General features: G+C 37.2%; 2 long non-coding RNA genes across 2 annotated transcripts in view; one reads left to right on the top strand and one right to left on the bottom strand.

Moving 5' to 3' along the window:
- Positions 1–2,695: 2,695 nt before the first annotated feature.
- LOC109168090 lies at positions 2,696–4,281 on the top strand. Its single transcript, XR_002051974.1, has 3 exons — positions 2,696–2,747; positions 2,829–2,884; positions 4,168–4,281. It is a non-coding gene; the product is annotated as an uncharacterized LOC109168090 (long non-coding RNA).
- An 11,287-nt stretch (positions 4,282–15,568) lies between these two features.
- LOC109168133 overlaps positions 15,569–21,755 on the bottom strand; it is a 19,552-nt gene continuing 13,365 nt past the window's right edge. The window contains exon 3 of the long non-coding RNA XR_002051992.1: positions 15,569–15,727. This is a non-coding gene — a long non-coding RNA (uncharacterized LOC109168133). The remainder of the gene's footprint in view (positions 15,728–21,755) is intronic.

The following is a 21,755-nucleotide window of genomic DNA, read 5'->3' as shown; positions in this document are numbered from 1 at the left end:
ACAAATCCCTTCGGGAATTTTCTTCTCCAAACACAAATTCAAGTCCAAAACATGCCAAATCTCACCCCACACAACAAAATGACTTGAATCATGGAAAATGCCAAGTAATGGCACAAAGGAACCCTAAACACAAGCTCTAGATATGCAATATCACAAGACAAATGCATAAACCCTCACATTTCATAGCAAAGCACTTGTAGAATCCAAGAAATCACATATAGGTAAGCAAAATAGGTTTTAGTAGAGCATGGGTTACCTCTTGTAGACCAAAAGACTTCACTTTACACCTCAACAAGCTCCTTACAAGGCTTACTATCCAAACCCACTTCAAGATCAAACCAAAAGATCATAAAGATCCTACTTTTAAGAAAAAGACAACTAAGATGGAACCAAAAACACAAGATCGACTTAGATCTTACCCTCCTAGATGCCCAAATAGGTGAAAGGTTGAATCTTGGGAGCAAATCTTGGAATCTTGACAAGGGTCTCAACTGGCTTGGAGAATAAGCTACACTTCTTTTCTAGAGAGAAGGTAGAGCTAATTTCTAAGAATTGTAAGGAATGAAATGAAGAAGCCTTCTAGGTTAGGTTACAATACTAACTCTTGGTGAAAAGTCAAGAATACCCTTACTAACCTTTAGAAAGTGTAAGGAACAAGGGAACTCCCCTCAAAGCTCAAGGTACAACACAACTTTAAGGTTGACTAGTCAAATACTAGTCCTTGAGTATTAAAAATCAGGATTTTAGGAATTAATTCCTCAAATAAAATAGGATTAATTACTCAATTAATCCATGGATTGAATGTGGATTTTTGGGGTGTCACATATACTGATAAAAAGAGTGACTAGGTCCCATATATCTTCCCCAACTTGGACCATATGTATTTACCAATACTCCTTGACGCCAGAAGCGTGGAGACATGTTGGTATAAAAGACAAGAATCCGAGGAATGCTAAATCTAGTAGAAAATTTTTGTCACTCTTGAAATCGCTTAAAGAAGTATGTCCTGAAGACATTCATCCAGAAGGCGAAAAACCCTAGTAAAATTATAAGTGCACCCAAAATCATAATACTGGGGATGCGGAACGACCATATAAAAATATATTTTGGAAATTGCTAGAGTCTGGTTGAATTAGAAATTGCTATTATTTGATATACATGGGAGAAATTTATGAAAAATGTTATAGTTGTCGACAACAGAATAGCCTTTTGAAAATTGCTCTTAATATATGAGAATCTGGATCCAGAGCTAGGCACCAGTAGTGCCCCGATTGTTTTTAATATATAAAAGAGCAATTAAGGCATGTACATCTCAGCTAGCTAAATTTGTATTCTCTTTATAACACGTACACCATTTAATGTTAACCTTGTAGGTTACAAATGGGTGTTTGTACAAAAGAGAAATACAAACAATCTGGTGGTATGATATAAAGCGAGGCTGATAGCTTAAAGGTTTACGCAGAGACCCTGAATTGATTTTGATCAAATATTCTCTCCCACAACATATGGCATTATGTTCCACTAATTAACATCATTGGCAGTGATTATAAATTTAGATATGCAGTTGATGAACGTCATGACCACAAACTTATGGGTCATTAGACGCTAATATTTATTTGTAAATCCCTGATGGATTGAACACTTCTGAAATAAGGAAAGTGAAAATCGCAACGTGTATCATTAAACTACCAAGTCTTTGTATAACTTGAATATTATTGACTGAATATTTTCCTCCCGAAGATGGAATGTGCAAATAATATGTACCATTATGTGTTCGTTAACGAATTGCTAATGGAGTTATTTATTTATCATCTCAGTCGATATTGATGGTTTAAATATTATTGAAACACATAGAGAGCTTGGTGATATTAGCTCATGTCGAAAGACGAAGTTTTGAAATAAAAGACTTGGAAATCCAAGTATTGTCTCGATATGAAAATCGAGCTTCTAGTTGAAGAAGTTTTATACACCAATTAGCCTACTTGAAAAATGTCTTGAAGATGTTTTATATGGATAAGTATCATTTACTTATCACAATAACTGTAACACCCCCGATTTTTACCAACAATTTAAAACTTAAAATTCAAAGGCAAGCAAACTAAACATCAATCAACAAAAGCGGAAGCTATAATAAACCAGGAAAGGTGTTATGCCACACCCATAGAATTATGGGTGCACAGGCTAAATCTATCAAAATCATCAAAATGTAGCATTAGTCTAGGCACACAGGCCACTAGTCTAGGCACACAGGCCAACAAAAGCAAAACGTCTGTCCACAGGAGCTACACTAAATAGAGTCCACATCTAGCGCGCTCTCCAACTAAGCAAAACCTGTAAAACATGGGGATAACAACCGGTCAACGAATAAAGCTGATAACTCATCAATACGCGTTAAATAGCATAATATATAGATAAATATAATCAAAAGCGTTTTAGACTGAGGAATACAGTATATAGTTATTTAAAACAAGAAGATGTAATACCCACTATCTTAGAAATAAAATTATATCTATGTTTATTAAATGTGGTCAACAAGTCAAAGCTTATCCAAATTTAACATTGGATAAAATTACTAAATTGCCCTCCCTTACCCTTAAAGGTTAAGAAACCACTTTGGTCTTTGGATAAACATCTCTTTTGAAAGAAGATAAGAGGAGTGGACTAGAGAGATAGAGGAAAAGAAAAATCTCGAAGCTTTGATCTCCATCTTCTTCAAGCTTAGGTCTCAAGTTATTGGAGTATTCTAGGTAAGTTTGACCTCCATATTTCACTCTTTTTTTAGTGGGGTTTAACATTTGAGCCCTAAGATTGATGTTTGAAAATATTAGGAAATTTGACAAGGAGTATTTGGGTGAGCTAAATACCTAAGATTTGGGTGTTTCAGGTAAGTGGTTAACTCTTATCTCCTTATTTTGCAAAACCCATATATATAACCTATTTTGAAATCTCTACTACTTTGAATACCCATTTTAGGGTTAGTATGAGTTAAAAGTATTTTGGGCTATGATATGTTTTTGGGTCTGAAAATGCTAAGCTATGATTTCTGAAGTTTGGACTGAAATTGCTATACATTTTAGAGCCTGGATTGAAATTGTTTTTGGTTCTGTTAGAACTGTGTTCGGAAACGAAAGTTAAGTCAAATTTCGTACTAAAATTATTATCATGTGTAGAGATGGTGGGTTGGCAAGAGTGTTGTTGTGTAGGTAGGTAGACGTGGCTTCAATTCTACCTCTTAGAAATTTGTATGGTTATTTTGCATATGTACATATTAGACATGTAAAATGATTTTTACTATGTTTAGAGTAAGACTTGAACCCTTAACTTCATGTTTGATAATAACTTAAGTTCTTTACAATTAAACTACTTCAACTATTTTGAAACTATTTTGGTTTAATAAACTATTCCACGAATTTTTTAAAGAGTTATGTACTAAGAAAATTATTATTTTGGGATGGGTTTATACCTTGCATAGTTCTTAGTTTGATAAATTTATTATCCATAATTGGAAATATTATGTATCTTGAGAAAATATGTGACATGAAAAACTCTGTACAATAAATTATGTACTTTGTTATGTGATTTTTAAAGAAATGATTTTTGCTACATTGGGCTATTTGATTATAAGAACTATTTTGAATGTTCGGTCAAACTCATGAGGCAACCTACATTTTGTTGTTTGTTTGTTCGGTTTGGAACGTTCCTAATTGCTCATTCCTAATCGTCGAGCTTGACTCATTCCGAATCGTCGAGTCTTTTGAATTATTTGTTGGAACGTTCCATCCGGCTCATTCTGAATCATCGAGCCTGACTCATTGCGAACCATCGAGTCCTTCTAAACCATTATGCCGATAATGGCCTTTGCCATGGGTTATAATAGTGGTTGTAGGTTGTCAATGAGTCATATGTTAAGGAATGATTTGTGCTTTTGAAAGTATTGTATTATGAAATAATGGTGGCGCCCATGTAGCTAAAGTTTCCAGTTTTGTGAACTTGTGTATAGTATGATGGAAGTATATTATGACTTCGATATAGTTTAAAGATCGATTTTTGCATCTATTTATTACTCTAAAAGTTTTTTGTATTCTATTGAGGTTACTTGATCCGGGGTTAAGAGGAGTACTACTTACTGGGCATTGGCTCATTATTTGTATTTTTCTCATGTTTCAGAGTAGTTAAGGACATGTGAATAGCACGAGCACAAGTGGTGGGGTCTCGAAGGTGACTTTTGAAACTAGGAGACTTAGTCCTAATTTTGGAGCGTATCACGGATTTTTGTTTATTTTGGATATTCCTTTGACCCTTTGTATCTTTGGTAACACATTGTGCTTGGTTTAGTGCTTGTGATACATTTTGGACATACTACTCTTGATTGTAAATATTTAATAGGGGTGATTTTGATGAGTTTTTGGGAAGAACTAGTTGTTTATATTTTGTCATATTGGGTTGAGGAATTATTATGTATTCAAGTGTTGTTATGAAGGTTCCGAGAGGTATGTATGGCTAGGCTTCGTATTGTTATAGGTTTTCATGTAGCGATACGGCCGGGTCATGTCCTAGAAGTGGGGCGCGATCAGAGTGGTATCAGAGCCTAGGTTTAAATCCTTAGTTGATCAAGAAGTTAAGTTTGAATTTTTGCAAGATTAGGCTTTAACCAATGGGATGATAAGTTTTGGCTTTGAGCAAGTTTTGGATGTGGTTTCCTAAACATTTTGGCTAATGTGGTCATACTTTCTCTGTTTTGTATTGCTTTACAAGGATCAGAAGGGGTGTTCCTAAATATGGTCGAACGTCGAGTTGGGCTGTTGTTAAATGTGTCGCCTGTTCGGAATATAATTGTAGATGTTTACGTGTTGTGTGATTCAGGTTCTTCACATTATTTTATTTATGAGAAGTTGCAAAGGATTTAAATTTGCAAGCTAAGAAGTTGAGTGATCATTTGTATGTTAATAATCGTGTGGGGAAGATGGTGGTGACAGATACTTGGTTTCAAGATTGTCATCTACAAATTAATGGGAGTGATGTGTCAATTGATTTAATTCAGCTAGATATGCAGGATTTAGATGTGATATTAGGAATGGATTGGCTATCCAGAAACTATGCCTACATCGATTGCGCACGTTGGAATGTGGTATTTCAAATTCCTGGACAATCTATCTTTACTGTTGGGACACTTTCCTAGGAGTGGAGTGTTGGTTTCGGAAGTGCCATTGAAAGTAATTTCTGCATTGAAAGCTTAAGAAAGAATTGGCAAAAGGGTGTAGCGGTTTCTTGACTTATGTAATGGATACCCACCAGAAAGAAGTTAAGTTAGATGATATCCCATTTGTTAAGGAATTTCCATACGTGTTCCAAGAGAGCTAGACCTATAATGGTAGAAAAAAATGGCGGTCAACTTTTTTAATTAAATGAATGGCTCAGAAATTGGTCAGATTTTAATTTTTCCTTAAGATTTCCTAATTTATCCTTAATGAATATGATTATCCGTTAACTTTTCCGTTAAATATTATATTTTCCGTTAATTTCTGTTAGTTCACCGTTAACTTACTCATTGATTTCAATAAGAAAGGTCTTAGGTTCGAACCACATCCCAATCAAAGTTGGCATAATTAGTACTCTATTTTACTCTTATTAAATTACTAGTTTTTTACGCGCATTGCGCGATTGAGATAATGCCCAATGTTTTTTTTTTAAATAAGTACTATAAAGTATATCAAGGTAACTACTTTAGGTCATTTTACATGTTAATCTAAACAGTTAATTTTTTGAAATATCTTTTTACCAACCGTTGATATAATTCGCTGGTCAAATCCGCTGATATAATCCGTTAACGCTAACCGCTAACTACTAATTGTCAAACAAGGACATTGCGGGGTAGTTCTCACTTCAATTTGTTATGTAATTTTAATACTCTCTTTGTCAACAAATCCCTCAAGTAGTTAATATGATTGGCTTTATTAATTATATTTTTATATATATATTTAAGTACTATAAAATATATCAATGCAATATTATATTAGAATTGTTCATGCATAGATAATTAAATGTTGAATTTGTGTATTTAAATAGGTAATTCTAAGTTTACAAATGCAAGATAATATAGTCAAGATTAATTATAATTGGGAGAAGATTAATTATAATTGTCAATAAAATAGTTGTATGCGTATGGTTGAAACCAAATACGGGAAATAAGGGAGAGCAAATAAAAATTAGGGCATAAAATATTAAATATATACTAATATTGAAGAGCTAACTACTGATTGCTAAACACTAGTGGAAATTCTGAAATTTCCGACCACCTGAAAGTGATCTTAAATCAAGTTGAAAGCCTTGTTCCGACCACTTTTGGTATCCGGAAAAATCCTTGTTGCTATTTCTGACCACTTTTTGCTTTCAACTTGATTTAAGATCACTTTCAGGTGGTCGGAAATTCGATAATTTCCAGTAGTGAAACAAGGACATTGCGAGATAGTTTCCCACCTCAATTTGTTGTGTGATTTGAATACTCTTTTTGCCAATAAATCCCCCAAGTAGTTAATATGATTGTCTTAATTATATATATATTTTTTTTAATTTTGTTATAACAATTATTATTATTATTATTATTATTATTATTATGAAATATATGTATACCCTTAGGTCATTTTACATGTTAATCGAAACGGCTAATTTTTTCAAATATCTTTTTACCAACCGTTAATATAATTCGCTGGTCAAATCCGCTAACGTTAACCGCTAACTGCTGATTATCAAACAAGGACATTGCGATGTAGTTCTCACTTCAATTTGTTGTGTGATTTGAATAATCTCTTTGTCAACAAATCTCTCAAGTAGTTAATATGACTGGCTTTATTAATTATGTTTTTTTAATTTTTAATTTTTTCATGGTATTAATAAAATACTTGGTAAATAAATATATAGCATTATTTGGTATTATAACTTTGATATTTAATTAAAAAATAGTGCACAAAAAAGATAATAGACAATGTAGTGAATATAATTAATTGATTAATTTGAATGTAAAGAATTTTTACATTGAAAAAAAATAACGACAATATAATTAATGAAATTATTTCTCTTATTTAATTTATTGATAATGAATAATTATTTTTTTGAATAAGGACATTGTATACACATAATTCTAAATTAAAGAAATGCATATGTATTATTTTTTATTGTAGCTACTAAATTATTATTTCTACTATACTAATAAGAGCCCAAGAGAGTTAGGCCTATAATGGGTAGAAAAAATGACGGTCAAGTTTTGTAATCAAATGAATGGTTCAGATTGATCAGATTTTAATTTTAATTTTTTTAATCACACAACAAATTGAAGTGAGAACTAACTCGCAATGTCTTTGTTTGACAATCAGCAGTTAGCGGTTAGCGTTAGTGGATTATATTAGCGAATTTGACCAGTGAATTATATCAATGATTGGTAAAAAGATATTTGAAAAAATTAGCTGTTTAGATTAACATGTAAAATGACCTAAGGGTATATATATATATATATATATATATATATATATATATATATATATATATATATATATATATATATATATATATATATGTATATATATATATATATATATATATATATATATATATATATATATATAATAATAATAATAATTGTTTTAAAAAAATAAAAAAAATATAATTAAGCCAATCATATTAACTACTTCGGGGATTTATTGATAACTAGAGTATTTAACTCACACAATAAATTGAAGTGGGAAACTATCGCGCAATGTTCTTGTTTGGCAATCAGCAGTTAGCTCTTCAATAATAGTATATATTTAATATTTTATGCCCTAATTTTTGTTTGCTCTCTCTTATGTCCCGTATTTGATTTCAGTCATACCTATACAATTATTTTATTGACAATTATAATCAATCTTGACTATATTATCTTGCATTTGTAAACTTAGATTTGCCTATTTAAACACGCAAATTTAACATTCAATTATCTATGCGTGAACAATTCCAATAAAATCTTACCTTGATATACTTTAAAGTACTTATTTAAAAAAAAAAAAAAAAACATTGGGCATTATCTCAATCGCGCAATGCGCGTAAAAAACTAGTAATAAAATAAATTTGGAGTTTTTTGGATGTCAGTAAAAATTTGTGTAAGACCGTCTCATGGATCTAAATTCGTGAAACGGGTCTGATCTTTGATTAATGAAGTCAAAGTTCTGACCCATTAATAAAAAATGTAATCCATTAATTAAAACTTGAGAAATCCTTCGCGGCTTGTGTTTTTTTATCAGAAACTCAAAACCCAATAAAATTTCTCCTAAATTTGTCCAAAATTCAAAAGTTCCCCATTTTTGTACACTCCTTTTAAAACTTACCCATTTCAGTGAATGACCACAAAAAGCAAACTTAGATCAGACTCTTGCTTGCATATTTTATCTTTCATTGTGCAATATCAAAACTTAATACCAAATTAAAGATTAGAGTTGAGATGATAGATGGCTTGTGCTGCTTTAACTTCTATGATTCAAACCATTGAGATTGAGTTTCTGCAACCCACCCCAAGGGTAAGGCTGTCTCTCCATGATCGACCACTAATCATATCTATCCTTGAAAACCTTTATTCTTTTCAAGACTTTCTCCAGAACAAATCCAGTGGTGATGGTGATGGTGATGGCTGTCTCTCCATTGAGATAGATGGCTTGTGCTGCTTTAACTTCTATGATTCAAACCATTGAGATTGAGTTTCTGCAACCCACCCCAAGGGTAAGGCTGTCTCTCCATGATCGACCACTAATCATATCTATCCTTGAAAACCTTTATTCTTTTCAAGACTTTCTCCAGAACAAATCCAGTGGTGATGGTGATGGTGATGGCTATGCACTCAGAGATTTAGAAATTGAAATCAGAGACTTTCCACTCAAGGCCGAAGACGACATTGAAACACAACTTAGCAACATTATCCTTGTCGTCTCTGAGTATGATGAAACTTTGCAAGAAGCTGCAGAAAATGCAGCAGAGGTGTCGGAGTTATGTGTAAGTGAGAGAGAGATGGGTAGTAGTGCTGCTTTAACTATTCTCATCCAAAAATTTCAGCATTACTTTTTGCAACACTTCCAAACGGTGTATGTAGCAGTGCTATCTTTCTTACAAAAGATTTCTTCTCTCCGAGGTGGCTTATTGCAAGCTCATCAAGATGACATGGAAGAAACTTCCCAGGAACTCCGTCAAACCTTGCAAGAAGCAGCAGAAAGAGCAGAAGAGTTGTTGATGAACATAACCAACAGTAGTAGAAGCAGCAATAATGAAGAAGTTGATGATGATGATGATGAGGCAAATCATGAAACTCAACCATCAACAGCAGAAGAGTTGTTGATGAACAGAAGAAGCAATGAAGATGTAGAAGAGTTGTTGATGATGAACATAAACAACAGTAGTAGAAGTAGCAATAATGAAGAAGTTGATGATGATGATGATGATGAGGCAAATCATGAAACTCAACCATCAACAGCAGAAGAAGCAGCAGAAAGAGCAGAAGAGTTGTTGATGAACAGAAGAAGCAATGAAGAAGTTGATGATGATGATGAGGCAAATCATGAAACTCAACCATCAACAGTAGAAGAAGCAGTAGAAAGACTAGTACAAGAGTTTTTTATAAACATAATCAACAGTAGTAGAAGAAGCAATGAAGAAGTTGTTGATGATGATGATGATGAGGCAAATCATGAAACTCAACCATCAATAGTAGAAAGAATACAAGAGTTGTTGATAAACATAATCAACACTAGTAGAAGAAGCAATGAAGAAGTTGTTGATGATGATGATGATGAGGCAAATCATGAAACTCAACCATCAACAGTAGAAGAAGCAGCAGAAAGAGCAGAAGAATTGTTGATGAACAGAAGAAGCAATGAAGAAGTTGTTGATGATGATGATGAGGCAAATCATGAAACTCAACCATCAACAGTAGAAGAAGAATCAATGAAGAATGTTGTTGAGTCGGATGGATCCTCCTCGCATGGCTCTCTAAAACCGGAGGGCAGAATGGTTGGTCGCCACCATGATCATACTAGTGTATAGATATCGAGTATTGGGCAGGTGATGGTGATTTCCTACATCTCAAGTGGTTAGTCTTGAGATGTTATTGTTTGGAGTTCCCTTGGTGTTTAGCACAAAAATTGACCCTGCGGTCAATTAAGTTGGATCAGTGTAGCACTTCATTTGTTGCTTTTGCTAAGCAGATTCAGTACTGGCAAGTTGAAATGGGAAATGGCATTTTTGAGGTTAGAAGCTACAACGTATGATCCATTCTCAACTGTACTATTTCTTTTCCATTCTATATGGATGCTAACTTCTTTACAAACTTGTTACTGTTTCTTTTTCTGATCTCATTTTGCACTATTTTGGGGATGCCCAGCTGGCCTAATGTTAATGTTGGCGAGAGGGGCAAGCAGGTATATTTGCACTTCATCTGGTCCCTATATGTGATGAATGATGATCATACTACTTTAAATCTCTGATTCCTTTCTGATCATTCTTCAGGTGAGTTTTTAACCATTTTGTTTTAAGCAATTGAATTCTCTAGACTATAGATGCATCATATTCTAGAAATAGCTTGCAAAACTAGTATTCTTCAAAGTGGTTGCAGAACCTGCAGAAGAAGCATGCCTTTTTCCCCAACAGAAGAAAAAAAAAAAAAAAACAGAGAAACTAGATTACACTGATATTGCTTTATATTGCAAAGTTTATAGATATAGACATAGTCAACAGAAAGTAGAGTAAATGGTTCTTCCAAAATCTTCTTGCTTGCAGGCACTCACTGTTTGGTTTAATTTCCATCTAATGAGAATGCATATCCCAAAGCTAGCCATGTGAGCTTTGTTCTTGTCTTAGTAGAAGATGGAAAATGCTTATGAACTTGAAGTAGTGATTGATTACTTGACAATTAAGATCAAGAGCCATTGTAAATCTGCACCTATCTTGTAGAAAATTTTCAAACTGGGAAGCTGGTAGTGGTCAAGCTATTGGAGATGTAAGTGGAATTTCTTGCTTATTTATTCTATCTCTGCCTATTTCATCTACTGCCTGCTTATATGTGATGATCGTAATACTACTTTACATCTCTCATCTGTTTCTTTTCTCTCTTGCAATTAATCCTGACTACTAATGTGCTTTTGCAGATTGATATGCCAATTGAATATATTTTTGGAATTTTTTCAAACTGGGAATTGAAGCTACTATTGGTCAAGTATTGAATATATGTAGAGGTAAGAAGAATTGCTTCTTATTTCCTTATAATTGAAGGATGTGTTTCGTTTCAACTACATTTGTTATTTATATATATGTTTTGTTCAACAATCAACAGTTCCGCTTCTCACTAATTGATATTGATTTGCAAGGCTAATATAATTCTAAAAACTTCTTCATGAGATTGATTACTTCCATTTCAAGCATTCTGTAAGGTGTTATATCAAAGATCTTATCGTGTCCTGGTTTCAAAGAGATTGTTAAGCTGATTGATTTACTTGACTAGTCAAGAGCTGATGTAAAACTGCACTGATCATCGGACTTGATTATGAGGAATTACCGTATCCACATGTAGAAGACAACTTGATCGAGCTCATAGTGAATTTACTGCCGTTTGTATAATTGTAATTATGCATAGACATATTGCAACATAGTATTTGATCTATTATAAAACATGACTAGTTTTCTGGTTTCTCATTCAAAAGATATTCTTTGCAAGCCAAATGTTTCAAAGGATTCATGTTGGTGGCTGTAGCAAGCAAGTTTATGATCTGGTGCCTGTATGAGATGATCCATGATATGAGTATATAGAGAAAATTACACTTTTGTTCCTATGACTATTTGATCTTGTTAATTTGAATACTTGACTTTAAAAACTATCAATTTAGTCTCGTAACTATGCAATTTTTAACACATTTGGTCCTTCCGGCCAAATCGCCGGAAAAATTAAAACTTTTAAAAGTTTTTATTCTTGAGGGTAAAACAGTCATTTTACATTTAAAACAAAAAAAAAAATTGTTTGCTTCCTTCTTCTTCGCGTACGAGCGACGGTTTCGCCGGACTCCGCGGACTACCTCGCTGCCTCCACCGGGCTACGTCGTTGCAACACAGTCATTTAAAATCATTTTCTTCCCCATCCTTCACGGCGGAATTGAGCGAGACCACCTAGCTAGACAGCTTTGTTCTCGTCGTTTCCCTCACCAACGTCACCGCCACCCTCCTCCTCTTCTTCCATGACTGCTTCGTTGGGGAGTGGAACTTCTACATTTCTACACCAGGAAGAGTGTTTGTCGATCAATGGAATTTGCAGAGTTGATTCTTGTGCCCAATTTCCGTTCCCAAATCGGAGTGAGAACTGAGACGGAGATTCTGATTGGAAGCCAAAATTCAGACCTCCGGTAGAGATTGGAGAGGAATCTTCAGTCATCTGATCGAGGACTCCACCGGACTACCTCGTTGCCTGAAGGAGGGGCGAGGGGGGGGGGGGAGCAGCGACGGTTTCGCCGGGAACCCAAGCCCGCCTTCGCCGGACTGCCTCGCTGCAACGCCAAAGCTTCCCGTCGTCGACCCAAAACCAGCAACGAGGAGATGAAGCAGCGGCAGCCGGGAGCCAGCGACGCCTGAAGGAGGAGAGATGCAGCAACATCACCGGAGAATCCAGCTCGCCTCCGCCATCTCTCAGCGCCGGCGACATCTTGCAGCAAGAGGAAGTTGCAGCAGCAGGGGAAGAGCGCCGAAAGGCCATCAACTAGTGTTGGAGTTGCCATCGTCGAATTGAGAAGCCAAGTTCGTCGTAGTTCTGTACGCGTTCTCGCCAAAAGGCCGTCAACTGCACAGTCCTCGTCATTGCATCAACTGATACGCGAAGAAGGAAGCAAATAACTGTTCACTTTTGTTTTAAATGTAAAATGACTGTTTTGCCCCCAAGAATAAATTTTTTTTAAAAGGTTTAAGTTTTTCCGGCAACATTTAACCGGAATGACCAAATGTGTTAAAAATTGCATAGTTACGGGACTAAATTGATAATTTTTAAAGTCAAGTACTCAAGTTAACAAGACCACAATAGTCACAGGATCAAAAGTGTAATTTTCTTTGACCCATATATGACTTTACATCGAGCTTTCTTTTCTGTTTTTGCAATTAATTTTTGTTTGCATATTAGTGTGCTAATTGAATATGTTGCAGAAAATTTTCTATTCATGATTATATATCAAGATCTTTGGCTATCTAAAAACTCTTCCAACCATCACCTTTGTCTCTTTGTTGATATGCCTACACAACACTGCTAATCTTGCAAGAACTTCCCCAATGGCTCATATTTTGTTTAATACAGTACATGTTTACACTTTATTTCACTTAATAATGACATAATTAAATTCGATATATATATATATATATATATATATATATATATATATATATATATATATATATGGTTGAATTCAAATGAGGACAACAATATATAGAGGACTATGGGGACAAATAATGGGCACACAACAAATTAATACCAGGCACACAACTTAATACATAATGGCACACAAGAATAAATGTAAACATCAGGTTTCGAACCCAGGTTCTATAAATTAACAAATTTAGCACGCGACATACAAAGTACAAACTGTGGCACACGACTACATTCGACCATGCACACAACATACCGGCTAATGGCACACACTATATCTGTCCCCACAGTCCTCTATAATATATATTTGTCCTCATTTGAATACACACACACACACACACACACACACACACACACACACACACACACACACATATATATATATATATATATATATATATATATATATATATATATATATATAGGGGTGATCACATGTGGTCATGTTGTTAGATGTGGTCATATGGTCAATTATAGGCCATTAGATTAGATAGATCCAATGAATCATATTAATCAAGATTTTTCCAGTATTTTCGCGCACATTCTCCTACCCAGTGAACTGCAAGGGTAAACTCGTCATAAAACACCGGAATAAGGAAAATCACATTGTTGTGTGTTTTATTACACTATTGGTGCATGTTGTCAACACTGTTGGTGTATTCTGGAACCCAACCGCTATAGAGGGCCACTGTAATTACCATAACATGAGAATACACCATTGGTGTGTATCACTGTGGTGTGTTTTATTACACTATTGGTGTATGTTGTCAACACTGTTGGTGTATTCTGAAACCCGCCCGCTATAAAATGGCCACTATAATTACCATAACACCCCCACTTACCAAAACGCGCGAAAATTCTCAAAATTATCACTGCCGTTAGATTAAACTGATTCAACGACACAGATACGACCACACCTAATGACATGACCACATATGAGCGCTTTTCTATATATATATATATATATATATATATATATATATATATATATATATATAGGGTCAGGTTCCTGTGAGGTCAGGTCTTCGCGTGTAGTCAGTGCGGCATACACCATTAGGTATGCATAAATGCACCACACAGTGTTCGAAAATACACCATTATGTGTGGTGTATTTTTTTTTGCATGGTGCATTTTTTGGCATTTCATTCTGGTGTATTCTCGAACACTGTATGGTGCATTTATGCATACCTAATGGTGTATGCCGCACGGGAAGACCTGTTCTCACAAGAACCAAAATATATATATATATATATATATATATATATATATATATATATATATATATATATATATATATATATATATATATATATATATATATATATATATATATTTTGGTTCTTGTGAGAACAGGTCTTCCCGTGCGGTCAGTGCGGCATACACCATTAGGTATGCATAAATGCACCATACAGTGTTCGAGAATACACCAGAATGAAATGCCAAAAAATGCACCATGCAAAAAAAAAAATACACCACACATAATGGTGTATTTTCGAACACTGTGTGGTGCATTTATGCATACCTAATGGTGTATGCCGCACTGACCACACGGGAAGACCTGACCTCACAGGAACCTGACCCTATATATATATATATATATATATATATATATATATATATATATATATATATATATATATATATATATATATATATATATATATATATATATAGATGAGTTAGGGAAAAGATGATTAATTGAATAACAGAATTATAGATACATTAATACTCTTAGAGAGAGAGAGCTATCTAATAGGCTAGAGACTAGATCACTAATAGATTGTTATATAACTAATTAATAACATAATAATAACTTTGTCTAATACTCCCCCTCAAGCACAAGGTAGGTGAGGGACCACATTGAGCTTGCCACTCAGAGTAGCGAACCGTGTTGCTGGAAGCGGTTTGGTGAAGATATCTGCTAGCTAATCTTTGGTAGACACAAAATGAACCTGAAGCTCGCCAGCCGAAACTTTGTCCCGGACAAAGTGATAGTCAACCTCGACGTGTTTGGTGCGAGCATGGAACACCGGATTTGCACACAGGTATGTTGCGCCTAGATTATCACACCATAGTGTGGGCGTAGAAACAGGCCCTAAGCCAAGATCCCGTAACAAGGACACAACCCAGGTAACTTCAGCACATACATCTGCTAGCCCCTTATAGTCTGCCTCAGTCGAAGAGCGTGCAACGGTGCGCTGTTTCCGAGAGACCCAGGATACAAGATTTTTACCAAAAAACACTGCATACCCACTAGTAGACTTGCGGTCAACAGGACAGCCAGCCCAGTCTGAGTCGGAGTACGCATGAATGTCCGAACTCTCTGAAGCCGCAATGCGTAGACCGTATTCCAGGGTTCCTTTAATATAACGAAGTACTCGCTTCAGCAGGCCCAGTGCTCATCAGTGGGCGAGTGCATGAACTGACAGAGGCGGTTGACAGAATAAGATAGATCCGGTCGAGTGATGGTGAGATACTGAAGAGCCCCGGCTAACCGACGGTATTGCGTCGAATTATCAAAGGAGTCAGTAGCTTGACATACAGGCTGAGTCACAGAAGCCGGAGTGGCTAGCGCCTTGCAATCTGTCATGCCGGCTCGCTGTAAAATATCCCGCATATAACGTCGCTGTGAAAGCATCATACCACCAGAGACAGGAATGGTCTCTATGCCGAGAAAGAATGTTGGTTGCCCTAGATCTCAAATCTTGAAGGTCGTCGCCAGTTGGCTTAGTATGGAGTCAACTAAGGCTGCGTCGCTCCCAAGCATGATGATGTCGTCCACGTAAACGAGTAGGAACACCCGAGCACCAGCAGCAGAGTAGTGAAACAGAGAAACATCTGTTTTGGAAGCAACAAATCCTATCAGAAGCAAGAAATCATGTAAGCGTTTGAACCAGGCGCGGGGAGCCTGTTTCAACCCATACAGGGAACGCTGTAAGTGACAGACGTGATCGGGATGATCGGGATCCTCATAGCCTGGTGGCTGCCGCATGTAGACCGTTTCAGCCAAATGCCCATTTAGAAAGGCATTGTGAACATCCAACTACCGGAGTGTCCACCCTTGAGAAATTGCTAAAGCAAGTAACAGCCGAACCGTAGTCGGTTTAACCACCGGGCTTAATGTCTCAAAGAAGTCCTCGCCGGCTACTTGATTGTAGCCTTTGGCGACTAGACGGGCCTTATAATGCTCCATCGTGCCATCAGCTTTCTGCTTGGTGCGAAAAACCCATTTTCACCCTACGATGTTCATCCCCGGAGTGGCGGGAACAAGCGCCCACGTGTTGTTATGTAGTAACGCGTTGAACTCTTGGTCCATTGCGTCCCGCCATTGTGGATGGCCCACCGCTTGAGAGTAGCAAGATGGGTCATCTGTGGATGCTGTTAGGGTATGAAACTGCTCCCCAGTCCCCTGTGTCATACATCTTAGCCGCATAACATGAGCCCGCTCCTGAGGTCGGGCTCGACGAACCCGTCTTCTGACCACGGGAGCTCGAGCTGGAGTTGGATCTACAGCAGGACAATGAGTAGTGACCAAGGTTTCATTAATGCCATTGTGATGCAATATGGGACTAGACCCCCATGGTAAGCTGGGTGCGGTTTCATGTGACCCAGACTGTACGGGGCTCTTGGTTGCAAACGGGAAGTGACTTTCATCGAAGCGGACATGGCGACAGATGTAAGCTTTTTCGGTGTTTAGGTCCATGCAGCGGTAACCCCTAAAGGACGGTGGGTAACCTAAGAAGACACATGAACTGGACCGATACTCGATTTTATGACGGTTGTATGGACGAAGGTACGGGAAACAAAGACACCCGAATACACGTAGGTATGTGTAAGTGGGTGGAGATTGATGTAGACGGTAATAAGATGTATCAAACTGGAGTGAGGATGACAGTAACCGATTTATTAAATAAGTTGCTGTTTCAAAAGCATGATCCCAGTATTTTTGTGGAACAGAGGCTTGAGCCATCATGGCAAGCCCGGTCTCGACAATATGCCGATGCCGGCGTTCGACACGACCGTTTTGTTCATGTGTATAGGCACATGATTGCCTGTGTACAATCCCTAAGGAGGTAAATAGTTTGTGTAATTTTTGATATTCCCTTCCCAAATCAGACTGAATGGACTTGATAGAACGTGAAAACGTACGTTCTACCGTCGCCCGAAAAACATCGAAAATTTTATATATATCGGTTTTGAGTCGTAGCGGATAATACCAACAATAGCGGGTATTATCATCTACGAAGAGTACAAACTAACGTGAGCCATCCGCAGAAAGAACAGGTGCGGGGCCCCAAATATCGGTATATATAAGATCTAAAATATTATTGCTAGATTTATCTATCCTATCTAACGGGAATCGTGAGGATTTCCCAAGTTGACAAGAAGGACATAAACCAAGAGATACATTTTTATTTAAATCAACCGGGCAATCCCGTAAGACACGTTTAAGAGCTTGTTCGTGAGGATGACCGAGACACTGGTGCCATACTGTGGATGAAGCACGGGCAGAAACAAACGCATGATAAGGATTCAGAACTGACAATGAGTACAATCCCCCTGAGCTCGGCCCTTTAAGAAGAACCGCCTGTGTGATTGAATCCTTCACAACAAAAAAATTAGGATGAAATTCAAAGTAACAGTTATTATCTTTTGTAAACCGATTTACAGATAATAAAGAAACTGACAACTCGGGGACATGTAAGACACTAGATAATTTTAAAGGCTTAATGACCGAAGGGATAACTGCATGACCCACACTCGAGATTTTCAAACCTATGCCATTACCCACTCTCAGAACATCATCACCGTGATATTCGTCGTCCTGAGAGACCACACCGGAATCTGGCGTAGCGTGTGTGGAAGCACCCGTGTCCGGCAGCCAAGAGGTGACTGCCGTAGCCATGCCACCACTGCCAGCGTCTCCGGCGACCGCTACATGCGCCGATGGTGGTGGCTCGGAGTATCTCTTGTAGCAGAAAGCTGCCGAGTGGCCCTGCTTGCTGCAAATCTGGCAACGCAGACCACCGTTCCGGCCACGACCACCGCGCCCGCCTCGCTGGTTGCCGCCGCGACCGCCTCCGCCTCCGCCGCGATTCTGTCCGCGGCCTCCGTTTCCCTAATGTTGTCCTCCTCTGCCGGCATACAAAGCCGAGGGAGATCCATTCGACGATGCAGGTGCATAAGCGGGAAAGTCATCCGCATGGATGAACTGCTGCGCTTGCAAATAATCCGCCAATTGCGGAATCATCACCGGTGTACCGGTGACTGCCAGGGAGGCCGCCATAGACCAGAATTCCGGTCGCAACCCCCGAAAAAAATACAAATTTTGCTCCGTCAGCGTGAGTGGCCGCCCGGCGAGTGCGAGATCCTCCACCAAATGTTGAGCGCGGCCGAGATACTGCGGGGTTGAGCTATCTCCTTGACGTAAAGCTTGAAACTGCCGCATGAGGTTGAGACAACGGACCTGCGACGAGGACCCAAGCGCTGTTTCTGCCGCAAGCCACACCGACCGGGAGGTCGTCTGTCCAAGCGTGAGATACATCACCTCCTCCGAGATTGATGATATGAGCAAGGATAGGATGGAGGCATCCTGCTCAATCCACGCCTCGTGTTCTAGATTCGGGACGACGGACGCCACGCCGGACTGATCACCGGCCGAGAGCTCGAGCACCGGAGAAGGACATGGCCGTGAGCCATCGATGAAGCCCAGTAACCTTTGCCCGCGTAGAAACGGGATTATTTGTGTTCTCCAATAGAGATAGTTCCGATGTGTCAATTTTAACGACACAAAGTGATGCGCACTAGGGAGGGAATTTGGGGTGGTGTTTGGGGAGGAGACGGTGGCGGTTGTGTGCGTTCTTTCGGAACTAGACGACATTGTCGATCGGAAAAGGAGGAGAGAGAAAACAAAGGATAACAATCGTTAGATTTCTACTGGCTAACTGATACCAGATGAGTTAGGGAAAAGATGATTAATTGAATAACAGAATTACAGATACATTAATACTCTCAGAGAGAGAGAGCTATCTAATAGGCTAGAGAGATCACTAACAGATTGTTATATAACTAATTAATAACATAATAATAACTTAGTCTAATATATATATATATATATATATATATATATATATATATATATATATATATATATATATATATATATAGGCTCCGGATCCCATGAGGTCACTTAGATGGATGAGATGATGAGGCCTAATCTCATCCATTAAATCATTACATATCAAAGGTGAGATTGAAAGAGATTTAGTATCCATTTAAGGTAGTAGTCTATGCATAAGGGTGAATAAGTAATTGTAATATTGGAGCTATTTATGGTTAGGAATAAATTAGAATATATTCCATGCAAAGGATCAACTGATTATGGGATTGAATAATATATTAACGGCAAGAAATTAGAATTGATAGTGTGTGAATTGTTTTTAAGCATTTGTTAACAGCCACAAAATTCAATGGTGTTTTCTCTCCTCAACAACGATGGCGCAACCGGAATTAGGTATGTGCAACCGTATTATAAGTGTTTGATTGTTTTTTGTTAGTCTGTGCATCAATTTTGTTAAGTCGTTGCGTTGCGTAAAAGAAGTGTGTGCAATGGATTCCACGTGTGTGTAATGAGGGCATGAGGAAGGAGTTGAATACAAATCACATTACGTTTACTATGTACCGCATGAGTTTTTAAAAGTTGAATATGCAATCAGGCATTGTGTTTTGATATGATATGTTGTTAGCTAACAAGACATTGGGTAAAAAAAACATGGTAGAGGTTTGTATTAGAATATGCAAGTTAGGTTGACGCCTGTGCAATTTTTTTGGGTTAGTCTTTGCGAGTTAATTCCTTAACCTGGACAAGTAAGTCACAAAAGGTAATAGCGTTATATGCGCAGCCTGTGCATGCTATGTTATTTCCATGTGCAAGTTAGGACTTCATGATGTGCAACTGAGTTTGTGAGCATGTGCATGTGACGCCTTAGCATTTAGTTCCGACTGATTTTGTAATTGCTAGTAATTATTTATGCAAATTTAAGTTGATGAAAGTAACAACATGCATTCTAGGTTTTTCCCATGTGCAAGTTAGGAATTTATGCTGTGCAACTGAGTTTGTGAGTATGTTCATGTGACGCGTATTCCTTTAGTTCCGACTGATTTTGTAATTGCTACTAATTATTTATGCAAATTTAAGATGATCAAAGTAACAACATGCATGCTAGGTTTTCCCCATGTGCAAGTTAGGACTTTAGGCTGGGCAACTGTGTTTGTGAGCATGTGAATGTTACAGCTAAGCAATTAGTAACGGCTGACTTTATAATGCGACCGTAGCCTGAGACCATATGAAGGCCAAATTTTTAATACAATGGAAGATGGAATCCAATTCTATACGAAGTATGCTGCAACAACTTAGAACCCAACACACAAGCCCAAAACCTAAAACGCACAAACGCCAGACCTACTACCAACTAGAATCCAGTGGAATTATTTTATTTTATTTTTTAAAAAGAACCACACCCCTTATAAACCCCAATCGCACAAACCATAACAACGAAAAGCACCAAATAGATATATAAAATAACAACACACCAACATTAAATAGACCATAACATCTTACAATTATAATTCACCTAGCAAAATAGCTTTACGTGAAAAATAAAAACCAAACTACAAAAACCTTCATAACACAACGAAAACTTATGTACATAAATTTTTAAATTTTAAGGTATCAACATGCGACAAAAACCAAGAACACAACGCTGGTTGATAATATCCGTCATAACAAAGAATTGAAGCCATTCGCACACACGTTAACATGACCAACAAGCATGATAAACTATTAGATTTGTCTGCTGTAATTTGGTGAAGGGTTGAACCTATTTATTTGGTTCAAATTTATTCCTTCTAATTTTAGGTCTTCCTTCTCTCTGTGATTCACGAATGACTCAAATGTCAAGAAGTGTAGTTCCTTGAATCCTTGCTAAAATATTACTAATGGGGTTAACTACTCATAAGCTCAATATATCTTCAGAAACAAAGTAGGAAACAAGATACACCACCTTCAGACCATAAAACCAAAAAAAATTCCTCATCTTGAGAGAAACAAAAAATCTCTCAATCACGTTTAAGACCTTGATGTTGAACTGTTTCTATAAACTGAAGGGATTCAAGTGGCGTTCCCAATCGGGTGAGATTAACATAATCTTCAGGGCCGTGATCTGATATTCCTGGAATCAATAATCCTGCCATCCTGCCTAGTGTTAAAACCCAACCCTCTCTGTAATCTCCACCATTTATCCATGAAAGCATGAACCCCCTCATCAACTCAAAACCTGCATTCATC

Source organism: Ipomoea nil, unplaced genomic scaffold (genome assembly GCF_001879475.1).
Source record: "Ipomoea nil cultivar Tokyo-kokei standard unplaced genomic scaffold, Asagao_1.1 scaffold3172, whole genome shotgun sequence".
Lineage (NCBI taxonomy): Eukaryota > Viridiplantae > Streptophyta > Magnoliopsida > Solanales > Convolvulaceae > Ipomoea > Ipomoea nil.
Note: the sequence above shows the minus strand (reverse complement) of the source record. Positions and strands in the feature narration are given on the sequence as shown.